This window comes from Mustela nigripes, chromosome 17 (genome assembly GCF_022355385.1).
Source record: "Mustela nigripes isolate SB6536 chromosome 17, MUSNIG.SB6536, whole genome shotgun sequence".
Classification (NCBI taxonomy): Eukaryota; Metazoa; Chordata; class Mammalia; order Carnivora; family Mustelidae; genus Mustela; species Mustela nigripes.
The window spans coordinates 15,527,974-15,542,535 of NC_081573.1; the positions used below are offsets into that span (position 1 = coordinate 15,527,974).

The 14,562-nt window shown below is 50.0% G+C and overlaps 1 protein-coding gene across 4 annotated transcripts in view; it reads right to left on the reverse strand.

The window, feature by feature from the left end:
* The window catches only part of SIPA1L3 (signal induced proliferation associated 1 like 3), a 233,800-nt gene that overhangs the window by 148,971 nt on the left and 70,267 nt on the right, over positions 1–14,562 (reverse strand). The gene's annotated exons all lie outside the window — the stretch shown is intronic.

Consider the following 14,562-nt stretch of genomic DNA (forward strand, 5'->3'; position numbering starts at 1 on the left):
GAGACATTTTGAGAGAGCGGTTGGCAATTTCTTGTAAAGAGGAAGAGACCGTAACCTCAGTGACACACTTCACTTCCCCACTGGCTGGGGTCTGGGATTCCCTGCTGAGTTCCCAGACCCATGTGGCCTTGCAAATTCTCACTCTGGCCTGAAGCACGAGGTTTTTGCTTTGATTTGACTACATGCCAGGCGCTCTGTTCAGTTAACTATCAACCCGTTTAACCCTTAGAACAGCCCTGTGAAAAGGATCTGGTAGCATCTCCATTTTTAACCAACCAGCAAACAGAAGCCACAGAGAGGTAACTTGCCCAAGATCCTAGAGCAAGGTGATGGCACACGGGATTTGAACCCAGTGGGTCTGGCTCATATCTTCATGTTAGTGTAGGTGAAGGCTTCTCCTTCAGGGATTTGAGGAGCGTGTTCTCCTCATAAAAAGGGTCAGCCTCGGGCGCCTGTGTGGCTCAGTGGGTTGAGCCTCTGCCTTCGGCTCCGGTCATGATCTCAGGGACCCGGGATCGAGTCCCACCATTGGGCTCTCTGATCGGCAGGGAGCCTGCTTCTCCCTCTCTCTCTCTCTGCCTGCCTCTCTGCCTAGTTGTGATCTCTGTCAGATAAAAATAAAATCTAAAAAAAAAAAAAAAACGTGGTCAGCCTCTTTCCCATAGTCCTTCGTCCCTTTCCCCATCTGTCTTGTTCCAGCTTGGAATGCGGAGGTAACACTTGGATTTGAGAGCGTCCGTCTTGTCCCCAGAACACCAGTCTGCCAACAGAGAAGGACTCAACTCTTTAGGTGCCCCGGCCCCCCAGGGAAGGTGGGTGCAGCAGCCATCTGTGGCCAGGAGGGGGCAAGAGAGCCAGAGCAGGGCTGGTGTTCACTTTGCCCTCTGCCACGCCACAGAACCACATCATTGGACACATCTTTTGTACCAAAATGACGGCACCACTTCAGACCCATACTTGCAGCCACAGGCACGCCTAACTAATACTTCACCCTGTCACAGCTGGCCTCTGGCGGCCCTGTGCCCGTGCCGTGCCACCCCCCAGAAGGTTCTCATAGCCACTAACACAATACAAAGGTGTCTCCAAAGGACTCGGCTCAGGGATGAACTTTGGGAATCAGATTTCCACTAAGCATGAGTGATCACAGGCGTCTAGAGAGGACTTGGGTGCCTGAATTAACTCCCCGAGGACCTGAATTTGGAACAGCCTTCCTTCTCCCTGTGGGCGTCTCAGAGTGGTCAAGGAGACTGCGATTCTAGGGGCCAAGTCCGGCCCGCTGGCACCACACTGTGCTCTGCTGGCCCCAGGCTCACAGGCTGGGGAAATCCTGCATAGCTTGTGAATCCTTTTTCCTCCTGTCACCAGCCATTTGCTGGATGTGCCAACAGTTAAACCCCTTCCTGCACTCCATAAAAACAGCCTGTCAGTGTGGCTGACTGTTGGGTGCTTTTCCACAAAGCAGTCCCCAGATCTCAGCTAATCAGATGGAAGGTAGAACAGTGGTCACTCTACCAAAATAGGTCAGGCTTTATTTGTTAATCCTCTTATTCACCATATATTGAAAGGAAAGAATGAAAAAAACATTATTAGCAGCAAGACCATGTAGGGTTGTTACTCAACCTATCAGTGCCTCAGTTTGCTCACCTATAAAATGGGGATAATAATAGGGGTGTTGTAAGCACTACGGAAATTACTCCATGAAAAATTTTTAGAGCAGAACCCGTCATGTAGTAAGCGTTCAATAAAGGTAAGCTAACGTTTATTCTTCTTGCTGGTGACATGGTAAATTTCTTACATTGAAGGCCCATGAAAAGCTTCAAAACCCCCTTCTCTGCAGAGAAAGGCATTGTTCTGATTCTGGCCACGTAGGGAAGGAAGGGAGCCTGAAGGTCCAGGCCAGGGAGGAGAAGCTGGCTCCAGGGCCGAGGGTCCTGTGGGCAGAAAATGGACCTACTGGGTGCTGGCTGCCCGTCCAGCAGACATTCTCCCCTTTCTTCTCCAGGTGCTCGGTTAACACCACATCTCCTGACCTGCCCCGCAGCTAGGGGTGACCAACAAGAGGTGGGACTTCAAGGAAAATTCCTCACCAGAGCCCTGGAGCCGGACTATGCTTTTGTGCCCATCCCCCCAACCCCAATTCCCACCTGGCTTCGACTCACTGGCTTGACTCCAGAGGCCATACTGGACCACAATGCCACTTTAAGGATGAAGGCCTTCTGCTGGGGACGGTGAGGCAGAAAGACAGAAGGATCCTGTGGAGCTGCCACACCAGCCCTGGGCTGCCAACCTCTGGACACTTTGCTCACAGGAGCAACGATCTTCTGTGGAATTTGTACTGGTGTTATTTCGACTCCGCTACCGGCAGCCAAGTGTACTTTCAGACGATACTGTGGCCTTACGCAGCAGATGGTCAGTGGGAGAGCCTTCTACGCCAGAGAAATCCCTCTAGAAACCAGCCACCATGTAGAGTGCTCACAGGCTTTAGAGGACCCTCGATCTCTTCTCAGCACTGGGCAGAAAGCTAGACGCAGAATTTCCCACTGAACGGGGTTACCACCATTTTGCCTTATGAGGAGGTAAAATAAGAACTAGGGGAGATCTACTGGGTCATTCGTTCAGCAATTATTAAGCACTACTGTACGCTGGACACTGTGCGTGGTAGGGCGCTCGATACAGTAGACAAAGCAGGCACCATTCCTGTCCTTACGAGCCTTACCATCTAGAACGGAGGACAGAAAATAAATAGAAGAACAAATACTTTTTTGAGTGGAAATGGTAAGAAGAACCATTCAGGAAATGCAGGTGGATTTTATGTATGTATGTATTTTATGTATGTATGTATGTATGTATGTATGTGGATTTTAGCTCAGAGCTAAAGAGAAAGGAGAAGGAAGCCATTTGAAAAGTGGAAGTAAGGGACGCCTGGGTGGCTCAGTTGGTTAAGCAGCTGCCTTCGGCTCAGGTCATGATCCCAGCGTCCTGGGATCGAGTCCCACATCGGGCTCCTTGCTCAGCAGGGAGCCTGCTTCTCCCTCTGCCTCTGCCTGCCATTCTGTCTGCCTGTGCTCACTCTCTCCCCCTCTCTCTCTCTGATAAATAAATTAAAAAAAAATTAAAAAAAAAAAAAAAGAAAAGTGGAAGTAAGAACACCCCAGGATGTCCATCAACTGAAGAATGGATAAACAAAACGTGACACATCCACACAATGGAATACTATTCAACCAGAAAAAGAATGAAGTACTGGTTCGTGCATGATGTAGATGAACACTGAAAACATCATGCTGAAAGAAGCCAGTCATAAAAGACTACGGACTGCAGGATTCCATTTACATAAAATGTCCCAAAGAGGCAAATCCATAGACACAGAAAGTAGATTAGTGGTTGCCAGGGGGTGGGAGGAGGGAGGGTGGGGGGGTAGTGACTGCTGATGAGTACAGGTTTTTTGGGGAGAAGGGGCAATGAGAACGTTCTGGAATTAGATACTGGCGATGACTGTACAACCTCGTGAATACACCAAAACCCACTGAATTGTCTACTTTAATAAGGGTGGATTTTATGGCCTGTGAATTATACCTCAATTAAAAGACACTCGAGGGGCTACACTGATTCAATTGCTGTGTCGATAATATAGTTTCTCATGAAAGTATAAAAAAAAAAAAAAAAAAAGAAAGAAAAGAAAGAAAAAAAGAGTATCCCAGGAGATGGAGGAGAATGTGAGAGTCTGTTCAAGGGAACCCACAGGAGGCCTGCGTGGCTAGATCGTTGTGGCCCAGCTCAGACACATGCTTGTTATTCTAAGTCTGATGGGGAGCAGGAACGTGACATGTCCTGATTTACATTTGTGAAAGATCCCTCTGGTTCTTGCAGAGAGACTGTCGGGGTTCAGAAGAAGCAGGGAGAACAACGAGGGGGCCGCTGCGTTGTGCAAGGAGAGGCGGTGGTGGCTGGGACCAGGCTGGCGGCGGAGGGATGGGAAGGAGGAGGCTGGTAAAGACGTGAATTTCAAATCGAGGACACGCAGGCCTTGCTGATGGGGTGGCCGGGAGGGTTAGACCAAAAAGGAAGACGGCGCAGGTCTCGTGAGTTTTTCCAGAGTGGTTTTCTGCCAGATTCAGACTGCACAGAACAAGAGCAGGTCACCAAATGTCTGTTAAATGAATTGAATAAATGAACAAAATCACTGCCTGGCTTTTTCGGGCTGGGGACACATTTTTGTATTTTCAATAAAGATGTTAAATTCTCTCTTTCCCCATGTATATATACATATAGAAACATCTATATGTCCCCCCCTGTGTCTCTCCCATCCACTGGCAGAGAGTGGCCACTAGACAGCATCGACTACCCATCTGCTCAAACCAGAAACCTGAGGGTTGTCCTTTTATACATATAGAAACCCTGTGCGGGACAGAGCTGCTAAGTCGGTGACAAGCGGACCCCTCTACCTCTGAGGTGGGCAGAGGAGCGGATAAGCCAGGAAGAAGGCAGCTCTTACTTCTGGTGAAACTGTAGGAGGGGAGAGAGGAAGAGATGCTGCTCCAGAGACAGGAGGTGTCCCCTGTCTTGTTAGAGGGAGTGGGCAGGGGTGAGGGACACGGTCAAGAGGGGGAGCAAGCACCGTGAATAAACATGGTCTAGTCAGCGAGCCTCTATTTGCCCCTTCGAGCTTTCCCTGCCACTGCAAGTGCAGCCCAGCACAAGACAAGTTATAACCCGAATGGGTCATTAGCCCCAATGCACTGCAGCCACACCCATTCTGAGGGCAACACCAGAACCCCGGAAGAATGCATCCTTATTCTGGAACCAGAAATTGGAAAGGGGAAGGCACGTGGCATCTCACAGAGCCACGGCTGCTGCCGTCACAGGCCACGGCGCACACAGTGCCCCCGGTCTAGTGCCACGCAGTAGTCTTGCCGGGGTGTGCCCACCCAGAGCCTTCCTTCTGGTTCCACGCTCCCCACCAACAGGGCTCATCTGGTTTAAGAAGAGGATGTGAGAAACATTTTACGGGTGGCTCGTGTGCGGTGGGCTTGGTTGTGGACGTAAGGCAGGCTCGTCTGTGCTGCCTGTCCCATGAAGCTGCATCTGGAGCGCAGCCAGGGCCCCCGATACCTCGACTTTCTAGAACTCCCCCGTGTTATTCTTACTGGCGGCATATCTGGTCGTGCTGAACGCTTCAAACAGCTGAACTCTGCATGTTTCATTCTACAAAGACTGGAAGGAGGACAAAGTGCTTGTCATGGTCGGTTAGAAGGGACTTCTCACGCGGTACCCACGCTCGCCTCTCCTAGTCTGACCAAGGTCCGGGTGTGTGTTTTCCAACAGCAATGCCATGGACGTTCCACCTGCCAGCCGGGGCACCCTCCCAACAGGTCCCTAAGGTGGACCGAGAATGAGGGTACGATACCACCACTCAAACACATAAAATGCATAAGCTTTTGTCACTGGACTTTCCATAAGTGGGATCATATCGCTTGACTTCTCTGAATCTTGCTTTCCCTTAAACATATCACGAAAAAGCCTCCAAATCAACGAGCAGGCTTTCACCCACTCTTTTTAGCAGTGGATATTCCACAGTACAGATGTGCCCGGTTCTACTCTATCATTCCCTGAAAAATGGGAATTTTATTTCCAGGGTTTTATTCGTTTGCCACTGCAAACCATTCTGTAATGAACATCTTTTGGTACTGGGGCCATTTCTTTCCTGTAGGGTAGATTCTCAGGAGTGGAGGTGCTGCGCTGAAGGCTATTTATGGAATATTAGATAGTTCTCTTATGGAATGGTTCCAAGATCAAGGTGTAGAACTGTGTGTGTAGGACGTGCTTATCTTTGGATTCAGTAACTCTGGAAGAACACACCTGAAAAATGGGTGTCCTCATGGGAAGGGAACTAGGTTATAATGGATGACGGGATGGGGGTGGGGAGAGAGCCACCTACTTTTCACCGTCCCTCCTTTTGGGTGTCATTTGAATGTTTTATCACGTGCATATACTGCTCATTCAAAAATAAATAAAAATTCTTTTTCAGGCTGTCTTCTAAAGAGGTTGCGATGATTCACACGTCCTCTGGCAGCTGGGAGAGTACTCAGCTGAGCTCATTAATGCCCTACATTTTTCTCCTTCAAGGTTGTCCCCTTCTGACCTCCCCCCCCCCTTTTTTTTAACCTAGCCGGGGCTGAAACGTGTCAGATTTTACCTTCCCGTGATCCACAATTCCTCCTATTCCACAGCCCTTGGGCGGGCAGAAAGCAGACTTCCCGAGGTACTCATCTTGACAAGGCAGTGTGGCCAGCCCCTCCAACAGTGTCAGAGAGGAGCCCGAGTCAGGGTGGGAGCCAGATCCTCAGGGGCCGGAGGGCACCCACGGCTCTCTCTCTTCGGATGCTTGCAGGCCACACTGTTTTAAACTCACGCTGACTGAGCTGCCCCAAATGCCTAAAGTCTCTCAGAGAGGGCCAAGGAGGAGGCCAGCAGCAGCTGCGGCTGCCCGAGGGACCCACACTCTCAAGAACAAGGCCAGAGACAAGAAATAGGAGGGAACAGGGGACAAAGAACACAAGCAAATCCAGCTCATACAAGTGAGAGGGCTTCTCATTCATCTACTTCCTATAGGCCAGGCAGCCTCGATGGCTTGGTTCTCAACCAACGGCCTCACCAGCCAATGCTTTTAAGCCCCGCCGTGGGTCGTGAGACAGGACACCAAAGCTGACCCCATGCGCAGCAAGGTTCACGCGCTGGGCAGTAGCTTGGACAGGAGCACCTGTTGCTCCATTGCTGGTGGGCACCCGGGACTAACCTGCAGAGGGGACGGGACTGGAGGCGAAAGCAGCTCTGGGGAAGATGGGGGATGGGAGAACATGAGAAAACATCTCAAAATAGGCAGCGGATCCACCCATGCAAGTGGTGAATTCAGGTCCTGTGCTCCCGTGCTGCAGCCTACCCTCGGGTCTGAGCTGGGCGCGGTGCAAGGGAGGGCCCAGCCTTTGCTTGAGCGATTCCCTCTGCCTGGGAAGCCCTTGTCCTTGATCCTTTGAGACCCAGCTCAGCAAGAACGTGTGCCTGTGGGTGTTGGCTAGAGCGGCCTCACTGAGTGAGGAAAATGGGAGACAACCTGAGTGGCCACCAGCAGGGATGAGCAGATAAAGTGAGAAGCAGACACACAATGGAATCTTAGGTCTCTCACTCCCTCGTCCTTCATGGCAAGTTCACTGGTAGGTTCTGTTGCTACTGTCTCCAAAATACATCCTGAATCCGTTTCTTTTCTCCTCTTTTCTAGGCCAAGCTACCACTCTCACTTTTCACCTGGACAACTCCATCAGATCCACTGCTAGTGTCCCAGAGTCCACTCTTGCCTTCCTAGGTTTTCATCACACACAGACAGAGCAATCAAATTGAACAGAGATCATATCAGATAGCTTTCCTGATTAAACATCCTTCAAACCTCATCCCCTTCCTTTTACCCATTGCTCAAATGCTCCCAGCACACTGGCCTCCTTTCCCTTCCCAACTTATCCCTACCCCAAGGCCTTTGCACATTTTGCTCTATCTATTCTCAAGGCTGGCTTCTTCCTGCCAGTCAGATTTCCCTGTGACTGTGTACAGGAGTGAGCGGGCATGAAATCTAATACATGCAATGACAAGGATATCTCATGGACCTAATGCTGACTAGAAAGGCCAGACAGACACAAAAAAGCATTTACATAAAGTTCAAAGCCAGGTTTGAGACAGATGTCAAAAAAGTGGTTTTAGGGGAGCCTGGGTGGCTCAGTGGGTTAAGCTCCCGCTTTCGGCTCAGGTCATGATCTCAGGGTCCTGGGATCCAGCCCCGTATTGGGCTCTCTGCTCAGCAGGGAGCTGCTTCCCCCACCCCCGCTGCCTGCTTTTCTGCCTACTTGTGATCTCTCTCTCTGTCAAATAAATAAATACTCTTAAAAAAAAAAAAGTGGTTTTGCTTGGAAGGGAGGACTGACTTGGAGAGAACAGGAAAGGATAGAAATATTGTTTTTAGAGCTGGTCACATCACTGTGTTGTTTGTGAAAGTTCATCTAGCTACACATTTTCAGCAAGTGCCCTTGCTTTTATTTATTATTTATCTGTATCTATATCTTTATATATATATGTCTATATCTACATCTTTATCTATATACATATAGATATAGTTTAATAAAATGTTTAAAGAATTAAGACATTTTGGCTGCATAATCTTTGCAAATCATTATCCTTCTTCTGATTTGGGAATCCCACCCAGGATTAGCAGAAGGCTGGCCCTACCTCCCCTGACCAAATATGACCAAGTCCAGGGACTGGCTCTCACAGCCTCCCCTGCAGCTAGGCCATGGGTGCAGGATCTGTGTTCTACTCAGCAGATGCATCCTCCCTCCATGGCTTAAATCAGCCTGGAGAACCAGGGCTTATCTACCTTGGCATTTGAGCCCAGAGCTGTGGCTTGGCAGGGGAGTAGCTCATTGAGGCTTGAGGAGCAAAAACATGACCCCCCACACGCCATTTCCTCCCCCAGCACAACAGCGCAAGATTGGACCATTCCATACTTGGGAGCCCATTCACTCTTTCAAGAAATGTGTACTGAGTGCCAGCTGATTCAGTGTCAGGCACTGTTTTGGCCACTAGGGATCCAGGTGAACAGACCCTGGAGCTAATGATTCTAGTGGAGAAGATGAACAATAAGGTAAGTAAAAGATGGGTTAGAAAAGTGGTACAGAGAAAAACAGAGAAGAGGAGGCGACATACAGACAAAAGCTTTTAGGACATTAGGGAGTTTGTGGGTAGGCTAGGACAGCTTTCCTGGTAGCAGGGAGAGCCCATGCAAGGGTCCTGAGACAGGCTCGGGACCTGGACCGGGGCAAGTGAGAGAACAGAAGGAGGGGATGAAGCCACAGATAATGGGGATAGATCACGTGGGGCCTGGTTGGCCATGGTGAGGACCATGGCTTTTACTCTGGGTAAGATGGAGCCATGTGGGAGGGGTCTCAGCCGTGGATGGACAGATCTGATTGGACGATAACAGAGTTCCTCTGGCAGCTTTCCAACTCCCTCTGCTGCCCAAGATGGAAACCAGTCCCAATGAGAAAGAGAAGTTTGGTCATTTGTGTGGTGAATGTCTGTGAGAAATAAACAAGCAAAAAGCCCTCCACCTACTTCCTCCAACCCATCAAGGCCTCGTGCGGGCTGGCAGGGCTTTGCAACATGATGAACAAGCCACATCACTTTATAGGAAACTAGACCGTCCTCCTCCAGTCACAGGGAGAATCCCAAAGGCAGACGGAGGAGCGGTAAGGCCACATGGCTGGGAGAAGGCCATCTCCAGAACCAGCAAGAGCCAGAATCAAGTCCCAGCTCCGCCTCTTAGCACCATGTACCCCAGGACTCCTCACCAGACCTTTCTGAGTCCCAGGCTTCCTTACAATACACTGGGGAGCGGAGAGGGGGAGTAATTTCTATCCTCGATGGGACTGCTGGGAAGATTAAATGAGCTAACAGGTATCAAGTGACTGGCAAAGTGCCCAGCAGAGAGGGTGGCCCAAAAGATGTTAGCAAAGCTGTCATGGCGAATGAGATCCAGAAAGACATCTGAGGGTGTCCCCCAGACAAACTGGACTCGGACGACATTATGCACAGGGCTGAAGTGCGGGGTCCTCCTGAGGAGGGAGGCCTTCAGAATGGAAGTTTCTGTCTCCTGCTGTCTATTCTCCAGGGAATAACTGCCCAGAACAAGCAGAATCTAAGCTATCGACGCCCGCCTCTCTGTGTCAGTGCCCCGCAAGCAGAAGCCCCAGCAGAAGAGACCCTGGCCTGTATCTGTCTCTCTCAGGGAAATGGGAGTCAACGGAGAAGCATGATTGACAGCACAAATGGTAGTCTAGGGCAGTTTCTCGCCTATTCTCCAGTGAGAACCAGCAGTGGGTCCCAGTTTGTTCTATGCAAGGAGGGCCAGGCCTCTGGGGGCCGCAGGTCCACATCCGTGGTTCATGGTCACTCAGCACACACTCACTGGGCTACTTGGAGCCAGATGCAGTTCTGGACGCTGAGATGAGCACAAGGAATGAACAATGACGCCTGCCTCAGAGCTCACGTGCCAAGGAGAACGGGGCACAAGGCACAAGGCACACAAACATATGAGGTCAGATGATAAGTGCTATGAAGAGAAACACAGCAGAGGACAGAGGGGGATGGCAGGGTGCTCAGGAAGGCCTGCATGAGGCAGTGTCTCAGCCATTCAAGCAGAGACCTGAATAAAGTAATGAGACCCTATGTGCATGCATACAGATATATAATTTTGGATACGTCTGTCTGTATATAAAATACATATACACACACCGCCAAGAACACAACGTCTACTGTGGAAACCTAAAATGAGCTAGTTTTATAGTTAAGAGTATTGACTGGTATTGGCATCTTCATAAAACCTACACTCTTCCCTCAGATTCCAGTATGAGAACTACTACTAAAAGGTGTTTCTTGGGGCACCTGGGTGGCTCCATTGGCTAAGCGTCTGTCTTTGGCTCAAGTCCTGATCTCAGGGTCCTGGGATCGAGGCCAGCATCAGGCTTCCTGCTCAGCGGGGAGTCTGCTTCTCCCCCAACTCATGCATCTCTCTCAGATAAATAAAAAAAAATCTTGAAAAAAGAAAGATTCAGGGGCACCTGGGTGGCTCAGTGGGTTAAAGCCTCTGCTCTTTGTCTCAGGTCATGATTCCAGGGTCCTGGGATTGAGCCCTGCATCTGGCTCTCTGCTCAGCAGGGAGCGCTTCCCTCTCTTCTCTGTCTGCCTGCTTCTACCTACTTGTGATCTCTGTCAAATAAATAAATAAAATCTTAAAAAGAAAAAAAAGAAAGAAAGATTCAATGAGATGGCATGGGTAAGGGACTTTGAATAATGGCTGGCACTCACTGCTTAATAAATTAGTATTGTTAGGGGCGCCCGGGTGGCTCAGTGGGTTAAAGCCGCTGCCTTCAGCTCGGGTCATGATCCCAGGGTCCTGGGATGGAGCCGTGCATCGGGCTCTCTGCTCAGCAGGGAGCCTGCTTCCTCTGCTCTCTCTGCCTGCCTCTCTGCCTACTTGTGATCTCTGTCAAATAAATAAATAAAATCTTAAAAAAAAAGTAATAAATAAATAAATTAGTATTGTTATTATATTTGATAAATGGGAGTCATTGTTTAAAAGTTTTGCTTAGTAGTATTCCCATTATGAAGTAGCTATTGTTTTTATTACATTACTATTACTGTTTCATTCATTTCCTCAGCTTGCTGAGGAAGTGAATGAAACAGAGTATGTATTTGGTGTATCAAAGTGTGTATTTGGTGAAGGGGTTGCACCTTTAACAAAGTTGATGTAGCCCCTGCCTTTAGGAAGCTGATACCATCAAGAGTATGACTGGCCTCAAATACCCCAGCTGAGGAGTTCAGGGAAGAAGGGTGGTGTGTAGCAGGACCAGGCCCTTTTCAGTGATGTTTAAAAAGAGATCTGAAAGAAGAGTCAGCTTGAGCCGGCCACAACTGGGCGGGGAGGAGTAAGGGGAAGACAGGGAGAAGAGGAAGCATGCCAGGGGCAGGGCACAAATGCCCTGCATCGAAAGAACCAGAAGCAGGCCAGGTGGCTGGGAGGCAGACGCAGAGGGACCTGCAGGATGAGGCTAGGGACAGGCGGCAGGCTGGTGCCACAGCATGCCTGCCTCTCCACAGGGTGCTGCTTTGGAAACGTGGACACTGTGTGGGACAACCCTCATCCTCTAGTGGCCCAGGAGTGAATGAAGTTTTAGTGTCCCTACGGTAAAAAAGTACGGCCCAATCCCTGTCCTCAGGGTCTTGCTTAGAGGACTCCCACCTTAGAGGTCCTGGGAAGAGGACACAATAGGCACCCAGGAGAGGTCAGAGGACAGAGTGAACAAGGACCCCATCCCTGCCTATAGCTAATCAACCCAAGGAGAGTGCACCTGGTCTCAGCTGGGCCTGTCCTGAGAACTCCTTCCTGGTCCTGATTAATGAGCCAAAGGGAGATACCTCGTCTTCCTTGGGTTGTGGTAGGCTTGGTCTGAGAGAACACAGAGCTATTCTCTGCGGGGACGTGTCCTGCAAGGTGTACAACTCGGGGTCTGCCGATGGCCAGCTTTCCCACCCAGTGGAAGGGAAGGTAGAGAGAGAGAAAGAATATAAGAGAATGAATAAAGCAGATATGGGTGGAGGGGTAGGGGGTAGGGGAGCTGTAAGGAAAGAATCCTGATAGTGGCACTGGTGCTCTGGTTCCCATCCTCTGGCCCTTCACAGCACCCATCCTCCCCCTCCTGTTATGGTCTGGGCACGAGCAACCAACCCCACGGCCAACCCACCTGGCCAGGGACTGGGTCAGGGGAGGTCACATGACTGGAGTTAGTCCAATCAGAGAGCAGCTCTGATACCTTCCACTGCCTTTGAGGCCTGGATACCTCCCCTCTCCCTCAAGGAAGGGAGTCTGGAACCTGAACCAGTGCTGACAGCTAGTCTGCATCCTCCAGGGCAGCCCGGTTTGAGGAGGACCCGATTATGAGAGGGAAGAATGGATGGTCAGAAAAAAGTGGGTCACTGGTGATGGCCCCGAGCTCCTGGCCCAACCAGCCCAGAAGTTGACCCCACCCCTCTGGGCCTTCCAGTTGCGGGAGCCCATCCTTTCCCCTAGGGCTTGTGGTGTTTCTGTTACTTGCAACCAGGTAACTGCCGAGTACACAATCCTTCCTGCTTTGCTTCTGGTTTTCTTTTCTTTTTTATTTTTTTTTAAGGTTTTATTTATTTATTTGACACCGAGAGAGAGAGAGAGAGAGAGAGAGAGAGAGATCACAAATAGGCAGAGAGGCAGGCAGAGAGATGGGGGGAAGCAGGCTCCCCGCCGAGCAGAGAGCCCGACGCGGGGCTCGATCCCAAGACCCTGGGATCATGACCTGAGCTGAAGGCAGAGGCTTAACCCACTGAGCCACCCAAGTGCCCCTGCTTCTGGTTTTCTGAATCATCCAGCACCCTCTGGTTAAATCCTCCTTTTTCACCTGAAGCCCCCAGGTGCTCTAAAAGCAAGTCCAGCAATTCGGCCAAGGACTTAACTTGCCCCGCCACAGTTTTCCCAGCTGTTAAGTGGGGATAATGATGATAAACACTTCATTGGGTTGTAAGAGGATTAAAAGGATTTAAAGAATACCTCGCGCATTGTACATTCTCAACACATCAGCAATTACTATTCTAAAGCACTGGAGGGTAACTGAAAGGTCTCCATCTCCCTCAGCAATTAGCTACACCCCTCCCCCATCTTGTTTGCTATTTCTTTGTTCAGGTCGGCCAAGGCCTTTCTTCGCAAACAGTCCCAAAGAACAACCAGCCCAGTTTCTGTCAGGAGGGTGGCAAATCTAGCCTCAGTGGGAGATCGGGATGAAAGAGATTTGACTCAACTTCTCCGGGTAGCTGGGTGGTGGAGGAAGCCCTCATGAGCTCATTTCTCCATCAAATACAAGCTGGGGTCTAAAGTTTCAAAACACAGGCTGGGGCATGTTGGCACAGTCCCACAAGAGGACAAAAAAAAGAGAATAAGAGCCTGGATGGAAGAGAAGCCACAACGCGGCAGGTTCCGCAATGAACTCTCTGTTGGGAGGAGGCTCCCGGGCTGGCTTCCAGCCACATCCGCTCTCTGCACAGCTATGAGGCCGCAGGAAGAAGGGACCCCACCACGTCTGTATTTACAGCTGGGAACTGGCACGGGCACGGGAAACTCGGAAATAAACTCGGTCAGGAAGTCAGAACTGGAAGATGCTTCCATAGCAACACCCATCTGGCGCTCCCTGCCCGCAGCTGGAAACATTCAGAGGCGAGGCTTATCTAGAGATGTCCACCAAATTCACTTTTTCCATTTGCACCCAGAACATGTTACTTCAACCTCATTTCCTTGGGGGAGCCTCTGGGAAGCCCCTGTTCTACGGCTCCAAAAAAAAAATCCTATCCGTCTGAGCGTTTAGGACACAGGACACGTCTGTGTGGCTCTGTGTGTTTCTTATGTCTTCTCCCCTCTCTCTGCGGAGAGGAGGACCGTGTCGACCTTGCTCACTGGTAACTGGCCTAGAACAGCTCTTCAATCCATGTTTGCTGAATACATCAATCCCCTGTTTTGTTCTCCGTTTTGTTGCTATTCATAACGTCAGCTGACAAGTAAGCCCCCAGATGTACATGGCAGTGAACTGAGATGCGTGGCAGCTTAGGACGTACTTATTACTGTTACACTCATTTTAAAAATGAGGCTCCTTCTTGAGGTCATAGTCACAAAAGCACTGGAGTTCTTTCATCTCAAGAAAAGGATGGGAGACGAAGTGAGCACATACAGCAGGCATGGGCAGGTGGAGGGGTGGCTGATTAGTACCTGGCCTTGATATTAACAACTTTTTGAGTAGGAATTTTCTAGAGCTGAAGTACACCTCACAAAGGAAGTTTGGAACACAGACTTCTTGGGACACAAACATTAAACAGATGGCTGTATTCTGGGAGAATTCTACCCAATCTCCCCAGAAACCACAGCTCACACGATGCCTTACTTTTAAA